We start from the raw sequence: 15,223 nt of genomic DNA, 5'->3' as shown, positions 1-15,223 counted from the left end.
GCACTACCTCGCTTCTTCCCGGTTCACCGTGTACACGGATAACAACCCGTTGACACACCTGGACACGGCAAGACTCGGTGCCCTAGAGCAGAGATGGATGGCCCGTCTGTCCAACTACGAGTTCACAATCAAATACCGGGCAGGACGCTCCAATACCAACGCGGACGCCCTGTCCAGGATGCCAAACCTACCGGACGTAGGAGAAGATCCAGAGGGACTGGAAGAAGTCGAACTCCCCGCGTTCCACCGTCATGGGACTATCCAGTATTCCCATCGGGTAAGGAGTAAGCAAGCCGCTACGTTTAACCCCTTGCCTCACTACAACTGGGAGGAAACGCAAGACAGTGACCCTGCCGTCCGACTGGTGAAGGAGATGCTGACTCGGCCAGAGGCTCGCCTTGACCCAGACGCTCCGTAGGAAGCCAAACAACTGTGGGCTGAGAAGAGTCGACTGTTCCTTTACAAGGGGAAGTTGTGCCGCAGAATGGTTAACTCCCGGACGCATGAACTAATCTGGCAAGTAGTGGTGCCACGAAGAGACGCAGCCATGGTGATGGAGGCATACCACGACGGGGCTGGACACTTCGGATGGAAGAAGCTGGAGTTCCTGCTGCGCGGGCGTTTCCACTGGGTGGGCATGAGGGGAACCATCGAGAGGTGGTGCAGAGACTGTGGCCCGTGCAACCTGAGAAGGAAGGACCGTGCCAGCCAGAAGACCCCCCTTCAGTCCATCGTCACCAAGCAGCCGTTGGAACTGGTAGCCTTGGATCATGTAAAACTGACCCCAAGCAGAAGTGGCTACGTCTACGCGTTAACCATTGTGGATCATTACTCCCGGTTCTTGGTTGTCGTCCCCGTTAAGGACTTAACAGCTCAAACAGCAGCTAGAGCCTTCCAGCAGCACTTCTGCCGTCCACACGGGTACCCGGACCAAGTGCTGACGGACCAGGGACCTGCCTTTGAAGCGGAGGTCTTCCAGGAATTCTGCAATCTGTATGGCTGCCGGAAGATAAGGACGACACCCTATCATCCGCAAACTAATGGACTTTGTGAGAAAATGAACCAGGTGGTAATGGATCTTCTGAAAACGTTGCCCCTGGAAGAACGCAGTCTGTGGCCTGAGAAGCTGCCCGACCTGGTGGACCTATACAACTACATCCCTGTAGGTTCCACCAACTGTACCCCGGCTTACCTAATGAGGGCAAGGCCTGGTAAGCTACCTGTTGACCTGGAGATGGGAGTCCTGACACCCGAGGACACTTCACCGGAAGCAGACTGGGACACAGAGAGGCAGCAACAGTACCGGAAAGTACAGAAGAGCGTGGAGCGAAGTCTCTGTCTCGCTAGGGAAAGACAAGAGAAAACTTACAACCAGTATGCTCCCGCTGTTCCCCTGGTACCCGGAGAGCAGGTCTTGAAGAGGAAGAGACGGCTCCACAAGTTGGACGACCAGTCGGAGAAGGACCCGTACACCGTACTGCCCTCAAGCCACGACAACCCAAAGGTCTGTACCATCAGTAAAGACGGAGGGGAAACCACAGCCATTGTATCCCGGGATCACCTGAAGAAGTGTCCCGAACAGCTACGGAACCCAGAAGGAGAGCAAGAAGACCCTCGACCTGTAGAGGAAAGGGAAGATATGGTTAGTACTGTGCTCGGAGACTTCCCTCGGTCCTGGACTCAAGTCAATGGTGCAGTTGTGGTACCAGTCCTCACGTTCCTCCAACCAGCATCCCAAGTGCCTACGGAGCAACAGGTGGAGCTGGAAGAGCAGCCGGTCCAGGAGGCAGCAGACTCCACACAAGCAGAACAGGAGGATCAACCCTCTGCTCATAGTGAGCCTGCCGTACCCTTAGTGAGCCAAATAGCCCGTAGACAGCTGCCCAGTTTACCCTTGACAGCTCCTACACCCTGTAGTTCAGGGCCAGACAGTCAGCTCCGTAGGTCCACTAGGGCCACTAGAGGCCAGTTACCTGCACGTTGGAGGATTTGAAGTGTTTAAATTGTTTTATTTGTGGTCACCTGTCTGTTACTTGTAAATAATTATGTGTTTCTAGTTATTTTTAGGAGTCCTTGGTGGATTTACCGGGAATCCTTGTACAATTAGTTGGAGCGTAACCCAGGATGGACTAAAAGACTGTTAAGGACTCGGGGCAGGACAGACCCCTACCTGGTTACGTCTCCCTGTTTTGGTGAAATGGACACCTTTGTTTTCTTCAAAGACTGCACCCGGTTGCGGACATGCCGTGACCATCCTAATGTCTTTCTTTATTGTACTGTTTCTGTTTTTACTTGTTATGTTTTACAAAAATATGTTTAGTCCCGGAGTACTAAAATTCACTAGGGGGGAATGTGGCACCCCAGGGGTCTGGTTTCCACAGTAATAACAATATTATGTCTGAGAGCAGGTGGGAGGTCTCTTGGTCAGGAATCCTATGCATACCACACCTCCTGCCCAGTCCTGGGAGGGGAAGAACTTCCCCTATATAAACCTAGGGCTGAGGCAGGGTTAGTGTGTAGAGAAGAAGTAGAGACAGAGAAGAGAAGCAGATATAGGAAAAGAACATCAGGAGCTCTGTGGGAGCAGTGCTATAAGGAGTCAGGGGCTGGCAGCTGCAGAGCTCGCCCTGACTGAGAAGCTATCACCGGACCCGGAGTCCGAGGCTGTGGGGACTAATCTTTACCCAGCAGCAGAAACCGCCCGGCAGGGGATTTCAGGTCCTCTGGCCAAGAAACCCGAAGGCACGGTCACACGCGTGGGACCAGCACCGCCGTCGTGGAGCGGACGCCACTAGAAGGCCCCGAGTCACCGGCCATACGGGTGAGCACCACACGGTACACTCAGGGACGTGGGCTACTTATACCCGCCTCTAGCAAGGTAGCCAGAAGAGTACAGTCAGTTTGGGAGGCCTACAACTCCGCCTGGCCAGGGGAAATCCCATCTGCTCAAGGACTGACCAGGCCCCGATCGCTAGCCAGTACTCCGGGAGGGTCTATCTTTATCACCAGTAAAGACCCTGAACTACACCGCATCGTCTCTGAGTGATTCCTGCTACCCCCATCATCCACGTCGGCTGCCCTGAGGCCATACCCCTCCCGTTGGGGGTGATACTATCACGCTGCACAATCCTACCACCGGCCTCAGTGGTCTGCCCTGCAGCGGCAGCTCCTTCGCTGCATTCAACGGGTGGCGTAGTCGTCCAACACCTACCGCTAATACAACGCCACTTAGTCTGACTCCCTGGGCACGGACCGGGTCACCGCCACGAGACTACAACCCTCAACAGATCCGGCTCCGGGTAAGCTCCTGCATGCTCAACGCTGTGCGACACAGGCCCAGGGGTGCGTCATAGACACATAGACAATTCAATCATCCAGGTATATAAAAGTTGCAGGAAACTGGCAATAATTTCAGGGGGATCAGTGTGAGGCTAAATGTCTACCAGCCCAGATATTGCAGATGGTGTGCAAGTTGTGTACATCTCGTCCCCCTACATTACTCCAGTAATGAAGATAGTGCCATCTATACAAGTGCTGCAATCCACAGGGAAGGGGTGAGTATAGATCCATCCTGAGACAAGGACCATAAAAAATGAATGATAGCTATAGAAATAAGAACTAGAGGAGAACATTGCTATCTAAGAGGAACACCTGTGTTCGACTCACATCTGTGAAGACCCGGCCACGAGAAAATGTTCTATTGGTGGAGGGGTTAGACGTAAAGGTCAATAGACACATCATCTATAAATCCACGGGTGTATTAAGTGTGACAAACAGTCACTCTGGATCTGGCTGTAGAAGGTCACTGCGCTTGGCACTGCAGACGCCTTCTTGATCCTCTCATCTCTGTATTGTAGTGATATCCTTCTTCCTCTAGGACCCAGCAGCGACCTCCACCTTCTGCTGCTAATTGACACACCATTGCTTGGTAGTTACAAACTCAGTTTCTCCAGAGAGTCTCCGGTGATAGTTTTATGTTCCTCTGTCCATGCCTGGAGTGCTTGTAGTCGGCTAGTTTCTTCTTGGACTTCTCTTGTAGGACAGTTGGCAATATGTCTCTGGTGTCTTCTGAAGCTAAGTGTATCCCCTTTATTTGTTTACCTTGTTGTCTTTAGTTTGTAGTGGGGCCTGACTAGTTTTCACTCCGTCCCCTCCCTACCTAGGGCCTAGCTCTAGGGACATTCAGGGATTCTGTTTCCTATGCATCGATAGGTGCAAAACCTATTTAGGGATGATAGGGTAGTCAGGGTGATATTAGATCTGCCCAGGAGTCTCCACTCCCCCTTTCCCTAGTTGTTGGGCTTCCTTCCCCCTCTTCCCATCATTGTACACTTGTTGCTTCCCTCACCTTGCGTGACAATACCGCAGTCATCCCATCACACCATGATCACACATATGAAGGATCTCATGGGGGATCCCTGAGCCATGTGGAGAATGAGGAATCAGAAGTGGAGCTGTATAGATAGCACACGTCCCGTTAAGTCTGCTGTAAATACTGTATATACTGGTTTTCCATAATACAGACAGGACAAGTGTGGTGGAGTGCTCTGCTCTGGAGACATCAGTGCTTGTCTCATAGCTGTCATAAGCCCTTGTGGACCTGGCCATGAGAGAATATTCTATGGAAGAGACAGAACTTGAGCTGTACAGTAGATCTGCTGTAGATCCAATACACCTCATTAGCTCCATCAATTCGGAATACTACATGGTGGTGATCACTAGTGTTGATCGAGCACTAAAATGCTCGGGTGCTCGAAGCTCGGGCCGAGCTCGCTGTGATACTTAGGTGCTCGACCCGAGCAACGAGCCCAATGTTAGTCTATGGGAGACCCGAGCATTTTTGTGGCGGCACCCCCGGCAGTCTGTAGAAAGCCTAAAAACTGCCCAAAGCGATAGTGACAGTGCTCAAAAGACATGGGGAGAGCATGGGGATCGCGCCAGGAAGCATTTTTGACCCCCAGGTCACTGCTGTCAACAACGTGGTCAGAGGTATTAAGCCACTTTTACAGGCTCACAATAAAACATTCAAAAACGAAACTGAAACTGTTTTCCTGTGAAATATGTTAAGGAACTTCCTTTCCAGGGTAAAGACTTGTGTATAAGGTAAAATAAATAATCAAAAACAAAAATACTCCTCCACACCTTGGGCTATGTTCACAAGTAGCATTTTTTATGCGTTTTTGCACTTTTGTATTGCTTTCAACCGTGACAAATGCATTCACCGGGAAATGTCATTTTAACATTTTACAACCTTATCTGGTCATGTGCTGTGTGACACATGCATACAGTGCTGAAAAGACATGGGAACAGCATGGGGAAGACCCCTGGAAGCATCTCTGACACCCAGTTCACTGCCTAAAGGTGTGCCCATCAGAAATGATCCTTGCCGCATCAGAAGATGCAGACTTGCAACTATCCCCATGCAAGTCCTTGTCCCAGGGAAGTGTTCAATTGTAACTCTCCCATTCCTTGTAATGCAAGCGCAAGTAAGCAGCCTGCCACCCACCCACCCCCAGGATGCAATACCATACTGCTTGCTTGCACTTGAAATGGGGCCTTTTAGTTTGGAGGAGGCCAAAGCTGGCCACTACCTCATGGCTGCTTTGGCAGCGAGGTATCCATACTCAGTCCCCAGCTGCCCGGCGGCCGGGTGTCCACGCTTGGTCCCCAGCCGCCAGGGGGCGGCCGGGTGTCCATACTCGGTCCCCAGCCACCCCTATTTGTCCTGGTGCGCCTTATACACAAGCGCGCGTACCAAAACATTACCTGTGCCCTCCCCAGTGCATTTAGTGGGAAGGACAGCCTAACCACAAACACGTGGACAAGTGAATGTGGCCAGGGATGGTCCATCTCACTGATGCCTTCACACTGAGTTAATATTGTGGAAGCCAGGACACAGTTGGACACTGGGATGCAACACGTCCTCCAGACATAGAGGATTGCGGGTCCTGGGTCAATCAGGCTTCAACACAAAGTTCAGAAGGTAGACAGCAGCAATGGTCGGCCTCCTACACAACGAGTAAATTATTCTTGATCATGAGGCCATCCATCTCCTTAGCTTTCTGTTCCTTGGAATGCAAGCGCATGTATGTAGTAGCGGCTAGGCCTGAGGTGGTCAGCGTTTTGGCGCATATCCTACCTCCTCCGAGGATTGCTGGATGTTTTCCTGCTACTATCCCAGTTCTATAACTCCCGTTAAAACAAAGCTTCAGGTGATGAATGATGGATGAGGTGGTGGCAAAGGAGAAAGAGCAGGAGGAACAGGGACCATTCACATCAATATCAAGCCAACCACACGTCTTGTAGGATATGTTTCTGTACCAAAAGGAGCGGTTCGACTACACAGTTATAGGGCATACAGTGAGTGCAATGCCTACCAAAAATTTCGAGGCACTCCATTGCCCCTTGGAAGTGACATGGAGGTCAGAGGGCCTTAACTAAACCATTTTTTCCATTTATAGCAACTGGGTCTCCTGTACACTGTTGGCCTAAGCATTGAATGGAAGGCTTTCCAAAAATTATGAGGAACTGCAATGCCCCTTGAAACAGACGTGGATTGCAGCATACTAAAAACCTTCTACCCATTATTGGGGAGTGGGTCTCCCTTAGTGTTCGCCTATGCATTGAAAAGCAAAAGCTAACTAAAATTAGGAGGAAATGCAATGGCCGTTGGAAGAGTCGTGGAGGTTAGAGGTAATTAAAAACAACATTTCAATGCCCCTTGGAAGAGCTGTGGAGTTCAGAGTGGTTTAACAAGACGGTTTTAATGCCCCTTGGAAGAGACGTGGAGGTCACAGTAGCTTAACAAGACGGTTTTAATGCCCCTTGGAAGAGACGTGGAGGTCCCAGTGGAATAAAAAGACAATATCAATGCCCCTTGGAAGAGTGGTGGAGGTCGCAGTGGAATAAAAATACAATATCAATGCCCCTTGGAAGAGCGGTGGAGGTCCCAGTGGAATAAAAAGACAATATCAATGACCCTTGGAAGAGACGTGGAGGTCACAGTAGCTTAACAAGACGATTTTAATGCCCCTTGGAAGAGACGGGGAGTTCAGAGTGGTTTAACAAGACGGTTTTAATGCCCCTTGGAAGAGACGTGGAGGTCACAGTGGAATAAAAAGACAATATCAATGCCCCTTGGAAGAGATGTGGAGGTCCCAGTGGAATAAAAAGACAATATCAATGACCCTTGGACAGACGTGGAGGTCACAGTAGCTTAACAAGACGGTTTTAATGCCCCTTAGAAGAGCCATGCAGTACAGCATATTACATTATTCCCATTATTGGGGAGTGTGTCTCCCATAGTCTTTGCTTATGCCTTCCAAGCAAAAGCTGACAAAAATTAGGACGGAGGAACTTGCAATGCCCCTTACAAGAGCCATGCAGTACAGCCTATTAAAAACATTATTCCCATTATTGGGGAGTGGGTCTCCCATAGTCTTTGCCTATGCCTTCCAAGCAAAATCTGCCAAAAATTAGGACGGGGGAACTTGCAATGCTGGCAACACGGACCATGGTCACTCTGGTGGTATAGTGGTGGTGGAGGCTGAGGATAAGGAGAAGAGCAAAAAACAGCCGAAATGAGGAAGCGTATACCCAAGTGTGGGTGTGAAGCGGTGCATGGGAATACACCTCCCGAAATAACACAGTGGATTTGACTTTATGTTACTCTGCTGTCATTTGGTGGTGATGAGAAGTCTGGCCCAATCTAGCCCTTGTTCATTTTGATAAGGGTCAGCTTGTCAGCATTGTCAGTTGACAGGCGAGTGCGCTTATCAGTTATAATTCCCCCAGCGGCACTAAAAACACGCTCCGATAACACGCTAGCGGCAGGGCAGGCCAGGACCTCCAAGGTGTACAGAGCGAGTTCATTCCAAGTGTCCAGCTTGGATTCCCAATAATTAAAAGGCACAGAGGAATCACGGAGGATGCTGGTACGGTCGGCAAGGTACTCCCTCACCATCTATTGAAACTTTCCACTCCTTGTGAGAGTACCCCGCGCCTCAGGGCCTGTAAGCTGGGCGGGTCTCTGAAAACTGTCCCAGAACGTTGACAGTGTTCCCCTGCCTCTGCTGGATTGGAGTTGTGTCTCTCTCGCCTGTACGTCTTGGTTGGGCAACTAACTGGGACCTCTGCCGCTAGCGTGTTCAGATGGGAATTTTTTTAACAGTTCTGCAGCAAGGGCCTTCTGGTACTGCCCCATTTTTGTAGACCTCTCCACCTCAGGAATAAGAGAGTGAAAGTTCTCCTTGTAGCGGGGGTCTAAAAGTGTCACCAACCAGTAATGACTGTCATCCAACATTTTGGCAACGCGAGGGTCACGGTTAAGGCAGCGTAACATAAAGTCAGCCATGCGTGCCAGAATGGTAATGGGCAAGACTTCCGTGTCCTCACCAAGATGACGACTGACCATGCTCTCCTCCTCCTCCTCCTCCCCCCTGTCCTCAGGCCACCCACGCTGAACCAACGGTATGACAGTTGTACAGGTACTACCGTCTACAGAGCATGATACCAGCTCCTGTTCTTCTTCTTCCTCCTCCTCCTCTCTCTCCCTCATTGTCCCCCTATGCACGTTGGGATGAGATGAGGCAGGGCTGTGTGTAATCGCCCGCTATGGCTTCTTGATCCATCTCATAATACTCTGGCTGCAATGCCTCCTCTTTAATTCTCTGCAGAGAGCGTTGCAAAAGACAGACAAGCAGGATGCTGACGCTAGGGATGGCGTCGTTGCCACTCACCATCTTGGTGGACTCCTCAAAGTTTGTCAGGATGGTACATATGTCAGACATCCAGGTCCACTCCTGAGGTCTTATGTGTGGAGTCTGACCTGAATATCGACAGCCTTGTTGCAGCTGGTACTCCACAACTGCACTCTTCTGCTCACAAATCCTTTGCAACATGTGGAGGGAAGAGTTCCAACGTGTGGGGACATCACACACCAGTCGGTGTGCCGGAAGCTGCAAACACTGCTGCAACACAGCAAGGGCGGCGGAAGCTGTAGTCGACTTCCGAAAATGAGCTGACAGGCGGCGTACTTTGACAAGCAGATCTGGCAACTCGGGGTACAATTTAAGAAACCGCTGAACCACGAGGTTAAGCACATGAGCCAGGCATGGTACGTGTGTGATCTCGCCTCGCCTCAGAGCCGCCACCAGGTTACGGCCATTGTCACACACGACCATGCCTGGATGTAGGTTCAGCGGTCTCAGCCACAGATCTGCCTGCTCTTTCACAGCTGTCCACAACTCACAAGCAGTGTGAGGTTTATCACCTAAGCTTATGAGTTTCAGCACAGCCTGTTGCCGCTTGGCGGAGGCAGTACTGCAGTGCTTCCAGCTTGTAACTGATGTGGTGATATCTGAGATGGAGGCTGAACATGAGAAGTAGGAGGAGGAGGATGATGCGCAGGAGCTGTACACTGTGGGGGCAACTCTGACTGACATAAGGCCCACAATCCTCGGTGTGGGGAGGATGTGTTCCGTCCCAAGGTCCGACTGGGTCTCGGCTTCCACTATGTTTACCCAGTGTGCTGTCAGGGAGATGTACCGTCCCTGGCCACAAGCACTTGTCCACGTGTCCGTTGTCAGGTGGACTCTCCCAGTAACTGCATTGTTGAGGGCACGGCAGATGTTTTGGGACACGTGGTTGTGTAGTGCAGGGATGGCACAAAGGGCAAAATAGTGTCAGCTGGGGACCGAGTACCGAGGGACGGCCACCGCCATAAGGCTGCGGAAGGATTCCGTCTCCATTAGCCTAAAAGGCAGCATTTCCAACGCAAGCAGTCGTGAAATGTGCGAATTTAGGACTGTGGCCTGTGGGGCATTGGCTGCGAATTTGCGCTTTCGTTCAAAGGTCTGGGGTATGGACAATTGAACGCTGCGGTGGGACGTGGACGTGGACGTTGATGCTGTTTCTTGAGAAACTGCCATAACAAGTGAAGACTGAGAGGAGGGGGCATCTTTGCATGCAGTATGGACAGGGGGTTGCCTTGCACACACAACAGGGGGTTCTCTTACATGCACAACAGCGGAAGAAGCAGTGGTGACTCCCTCTGACACTGGTCGTGGACCCTGGGGTTCGCCCCACAAAGTCGGGTGCTTTGCTGAAATGTGCCTGATCATGTTGGTGGTGGTCAGGCTGGTAGTTTTGTCACCCCTGCTTATGCTGGCCTGGCAGGTGGTACAAATGGCCTTTTTGGGGTTATCAGCAGAGTCTTTAAAAAAATTCCAGACTCGGGAAGACCTACCGGTTGTACTGGCAACGTCCCTCTTGTTGGTGTTACGGGGAACGGTTGCCCGCCTTCTGTCAGCGGCCACCACACTGCTTCTTCCTGCCTGTTGGGGTACTCTGCCTCCCTCCCCGTGTGTGCTGCTGGCCTCGCTCTGCATATCCTCCTGCCACATTGGGTCAGTTACTAGATCATCCACCACCTCCTCCTTTTCCACTTCCACACCACGGTCCTCCTCCTCACTTCGTGGCAATTGTGTCTTGTCATCGTCCACCTCTTTGTGACAAATTGCCAGCGTCGCCTTCCTGTGGCCGTGGCAGTTCAAATATTTGGCCATCGCTACATGGGATCTCCTCTTCCACCACTTCAAGCGGAGCAGGCGAGGGGCCCAAATATGGAAATGGACCAGTGAACAGCTTTTCAGAGTGTCCAACTGTCGGATCAATGGAAAAAGGGTAATAAAAAGGAGATTAGAACCGTGGAAGACGAAAACCACATTCTATTTCTCTGGCCTACACCAGACTCTTTTAAACAGATATATTTGTGTCTGAACAGTCAGCGAGACACTCAAACTGTTCTTTTTTATGGAAAAAAGGCCAAAAGCAGGACAATACAGAGATTTGAACCGTGGAACTGCAAAACCACAGCTCTAGTTTTCTGGTCTACACCAGACTCTATTAAACAGATATATTTGTGTCTGAACACTCACAGACACACTCAATTTTTTTTTTTTTGGGGGGGGGGAATAGCAAAAGGTTAACTAGATGGGCATTTGTACAGTCTGATTGAGGAAAAAAAAAAAAAGAGGATTTAGATGAAAAAAAAAATGATTTTTTCCTGGCCCCTGAAACCTGGGGCTAAGTCTAGCAATTTGAGAAGCAGCACACAGGGCTGTAATGCAGCATTTGCTGGTATAACCACTGTGTCTCCTATACAGCCTGCCTGCCTGATATCTGGGATGGATATTAGTCCTGAGAAGGACTGTTTGTTTGATTTGGCAGCCTTTACAGACCCTACACTACCTATTTCGCAGTTTATATCTCTCCCTAGCTCAGCAGCACTCTCCCTACACCGACTGATCCGGAGCGACTGTGTCCAACATGGCGGCGCCCGGTTTTAAATACTCGAGGTGACGCTGTGCAGCCAGCCAATCACTGTAATGCCCACAAACAACATGGCTGCGGTATTACTGTGACTGGCTGGAAATCCCTGCATGTTCATTGGCTCTGTAATGAGCGCCAAACATGCAGGGCGGAGACCCGAGCTCCCGCCCGAGTAACCCGGAAATGCTCGGTGCTCGCCGAACATCCCGAGTAGTGAGATGCTTGGGCGAGTACCGAGCAGTTTTGAGCATGCTCCCTCAACACTAGTGATCACATGTAGATCACTGCCCTAGGAGAGGAGGAGGAATGCTGGGCTCGACTTCAATAACCCCCTGGTAGACTCTTGAGTCATGTGGTGAATGGTCCGAGAGCAGCAGGCAAAACTTGCCTCACCAAAATAGCGCACTGAAGGACACAGGCACGGCAGTTTTTTCTCATAGTGTAGCAGTTACAGTCTGACATATGTGACACAAGCTTCATGTGCACAGGACAGAATTGCTTCCGTTCCTGACGGTTGCAACCATTACTGAGGCACTGGTCTTGGTGGTTGCACAGGAACATGATCTGTCTCTGAGCTTGGTGGTCATACTGTGTAGCGGAGCTTGCAAGATAAAATACCACACAGGGTGTGGAGCTTGGCCATTATGGAACTTTAAAAACACAGTCTAACACAAGTAACAGATAGTGCCCACCAGCAACCAACACAGTCCAGGAGCTTCAGATTTAGGAAGATTGTAATAGGACACCTGGAAGCAGGTCAGATTAGTGATAGTCCTCAGTTTCTCACAAGAACAGTCACAATCACAGGTGCAATGCACAATTGAACCTGAAGGTACGTGTCCTGCAAGACTCTCTGAGCAGGTCACGGTTTCCTCATCTGCTCAGATCACAGAAGGTTTACAGTCTCGAACGTCAAAGGTCTTCCTCTGGCTCAGGTCACTGTAGCACTCAGCCTTACAGGCCATGGTTGCCATCACTGCCCCAGGACACAGGATCATTTACTCTGTCTCCAGTCATACCGTCTTACCACACGCTGTCTCGCAACAGGCGGGTGTATTCTGTCACTTCAGACTCCTTAGGGTGAAACTCTCTGTACTTTCCCAGGGTCAATAGTTTACTTCATGACGTTCTTGCACTTCACCCACAAGTCGTCAGGGAGCAGTCGTAGACACTCACTGCTGCGTCAATTTCTCTATGTGACCATTACACGCAGGTCTATCAGCCACATCGCTAGTCGTCATGCGCAGCCTTTGCTGGTTGTACTCTGGCTCAGACTTTATCTGACCATCTTATACTGATCTGCCCACCGGCTGTCTCTCTTCACGGACATCTTCTCAGGCCTTGTTGCTGACTCCCTCTGTCCAGGAGTCAATGGAAACACCTTGTTACTTTCTCCCCTAAAGTAAGGCCGTACTGAGCCCTGCCATAAAAGGGAGGCCGGCATGACAGGGTTTAGGCCGGGAAATTAAGTGAATGGGGTTTTTGTCTATACGGTACACAAAGGGTTACAAAGTTTGAGTGGTTGAGTTGGATATAGTGGTAGGAGGGACGGGATTAGTGGGAGGAGAGTTGGAGTGGGCATTTATAAGGGAATGACCAGGAAGAACAGGCAGCCATTTTAGGTTGCCCCATAAGAACAATCTTACTCACCAGGGCTGCAGGAATAGAGATGGAATCTGCAATCCAGCAGTTAAGAAGCGCAGCAGGGGTCTTGGGACTGGATAGCTTCCAGAGCCTGCTTCAGGGGGTTGGGGTTGACAGTGTCTAATCATCCCCTGTACATAGATGGCCGCAGAGGACCCGGCCTCTGGCGGGCCTGAGCCCAGATGCTAGCCCCAGGGTCCAGCGCCGCATTCAGAGCCCCTCAAGGGACCCTCCAGCTAGGACTATCGGACGGCTTGCTGCCTCCTGCCACTCCAGGCCTGGGAGGAATCCAGGCATGCGACGGGGCCTACATCGGGGGGAGGAGTCGGACTCCCCTTCAACCTTGATCTCATCAGCGGGCTCTGGAGCACAACGGCGGGTCCTCTAGAGCCCCGGGGACTTGTCCGATGAGGCGAGTGCGACGGATGCCACAGAGCGGGGAATGAACAGAGGTCAAAGTCCGGGGCCTCTCGACGCTGGGATGTGAGCGGGTGGCAGCTGGCCGGCCCCACCCCCAACAGCCTCATCTCGGCTGCAACTGCCTGTAGCCACAGCCCGGTGGTTGTGCAGGGCAACGTCTACGATGGCCAGCACCCGGCTGGCCCCACCCCCAGTCCAAATAGCACCCAAGCCCTGTCCCCGGCTCATAGTCAGGTGTCGCTGCGGGACGCGACTATAAGCTGCCAGCACCCCGCTGGCCCTGCCCCCTCCAATATCCCAATGGATATGCTAATCACTGGTAGAAACGGGCAGAAATCAGCTGGCTCTGCCCCCTTCAGTGCCCCCCTGGATTTGCTCGCATCGAGCCCCCTCACTGGCAATGGGGCTCTGCTGGAGATACGATCCTGCATCTGCGACGGTGGAAGGACAACATCACCAGGCTTCCGGATCCGCAGCTGCTGGGGACACAGCACCCAGGCAGTTAGGTGAGAACTCACAACAATTTTTTAATACTCCTCCGCTACCTGTAAATAGTGGGTTAGGGGCCTTGTACGGGGGATGTTGGGTCAGGGGTTTTCCCTGGAGGGGTTGGCAGAGGTGTTAATACACTTTCACAGGGGCTAAAGGAATTATCTGCTGTACTTGTACCTGGGGGGATCCATAGTGGGGGGTCACCTGCAGCAGCGTGGGCGGGCGTTCCCAGTCCTGGTGTTGGTCCAGGTATTTACAGTTCAGCTTTGAGGGGCATGGGATTGGGGGTTTTAGCGTCAGCTCCAAGTTCAGGAACGGGAGCGGGTACTACGGGGGCTGTTTTGGGGGGCACTGGGCTAGTTATGGCTACACCACGTTCAGGAGATGCGGCGGTGAGTAATAATGGGGGCACTGCGGTAATTTCAGCACCGTCAGGGGGGACTGAAAAGGACGATTCTATTAGGCTTGACGACTCGGCAAAAGGCAAAGTGTATCTGTGTTTTGAGGGGCCACTGGGGGCACTCTTAAAACAGGAAGTTAGAGAAAAAATTTGGAAAAATGAATGTGGACATTTTTTCTCTGTTACCATTAGTGCGTTATAATTTGGACAGACTTAATAAAGATGATTCAAAAAAAGATGAGGAAAAGAGAAGGTACCGTTTAATTCCGCGTACCTTCTCCATTAGTTACAGGTATTTGCCATTTTGGTCAGTGTTATTGGGGAGAGGGCGCCTGAAAATTGTTCAGTCCTGTTTTGTTACATGGATGCTATAGCAGAGACGTATAGGGTGTATGCAGGGCAGGGATGGTTACGGTATGACGAACAATTTCGTCAGCGTAAGGCGGTGTGGTCCAACATTGGTTGGGATCATAAGGATATCGCCTTATGGCTAAAGGTTAATGCTCCCAGCTGGTTGGGTCAGGGGAACCAGTCCTTTCCAGGGAACACCGGGGATTCAGGACAGTCTGGGCACTCGTTGGCCATATAGAGAGGGTTGTGCTTCTTATTTAATGAAGGGACTTGTAGACTCGGAGCCAAGTGCAAATTTAAGCATGAGTGCTCCACATGTGGCGGAAATCATAGTGCCTCAAAATGCTTCCGGGGACGGAAGCAAAAAGGGGGAGATAGCTCTGAAAAAGGGGGTGATTCCGGTTCGCCTGTCAGAGATGCGGCATTTTCTAAGTAGATACCCCGATAGAGGAAGGGTTTCGGGATGGATTTAGGATTTCGTTTGTGGATCAAAAAGTTAGGTTTTCTACAAAAAATGTGAAGTTGGATTTGGAGTTTCCGGAAGTTGTGCCTGAAAAATTGATAAAGGAAGTTTTGTTAGGTCAC

This window comes from Phyllobates terribilis, unplaced genomic scaffold (genome assembly GCF_046119375.1).
Source record: "Phyllobates terribilis strain yellow unplaced genomic scaffold, ASM4611937v1 Scaffold_2__4_contigs__length_985480577, whole genome shotgun sequence".
Taxonomy (NCBI): Eukaryota; Metazoa; Chordata; class Amphibia; order Anura; family Dendrobatidae; genus Phyllobates; species Phyllobates terribilis.
The sequence above is the reverse complement of the archived record's forward strand: the minus strand, read 5'-3'. Positions refer to the sequence as shown.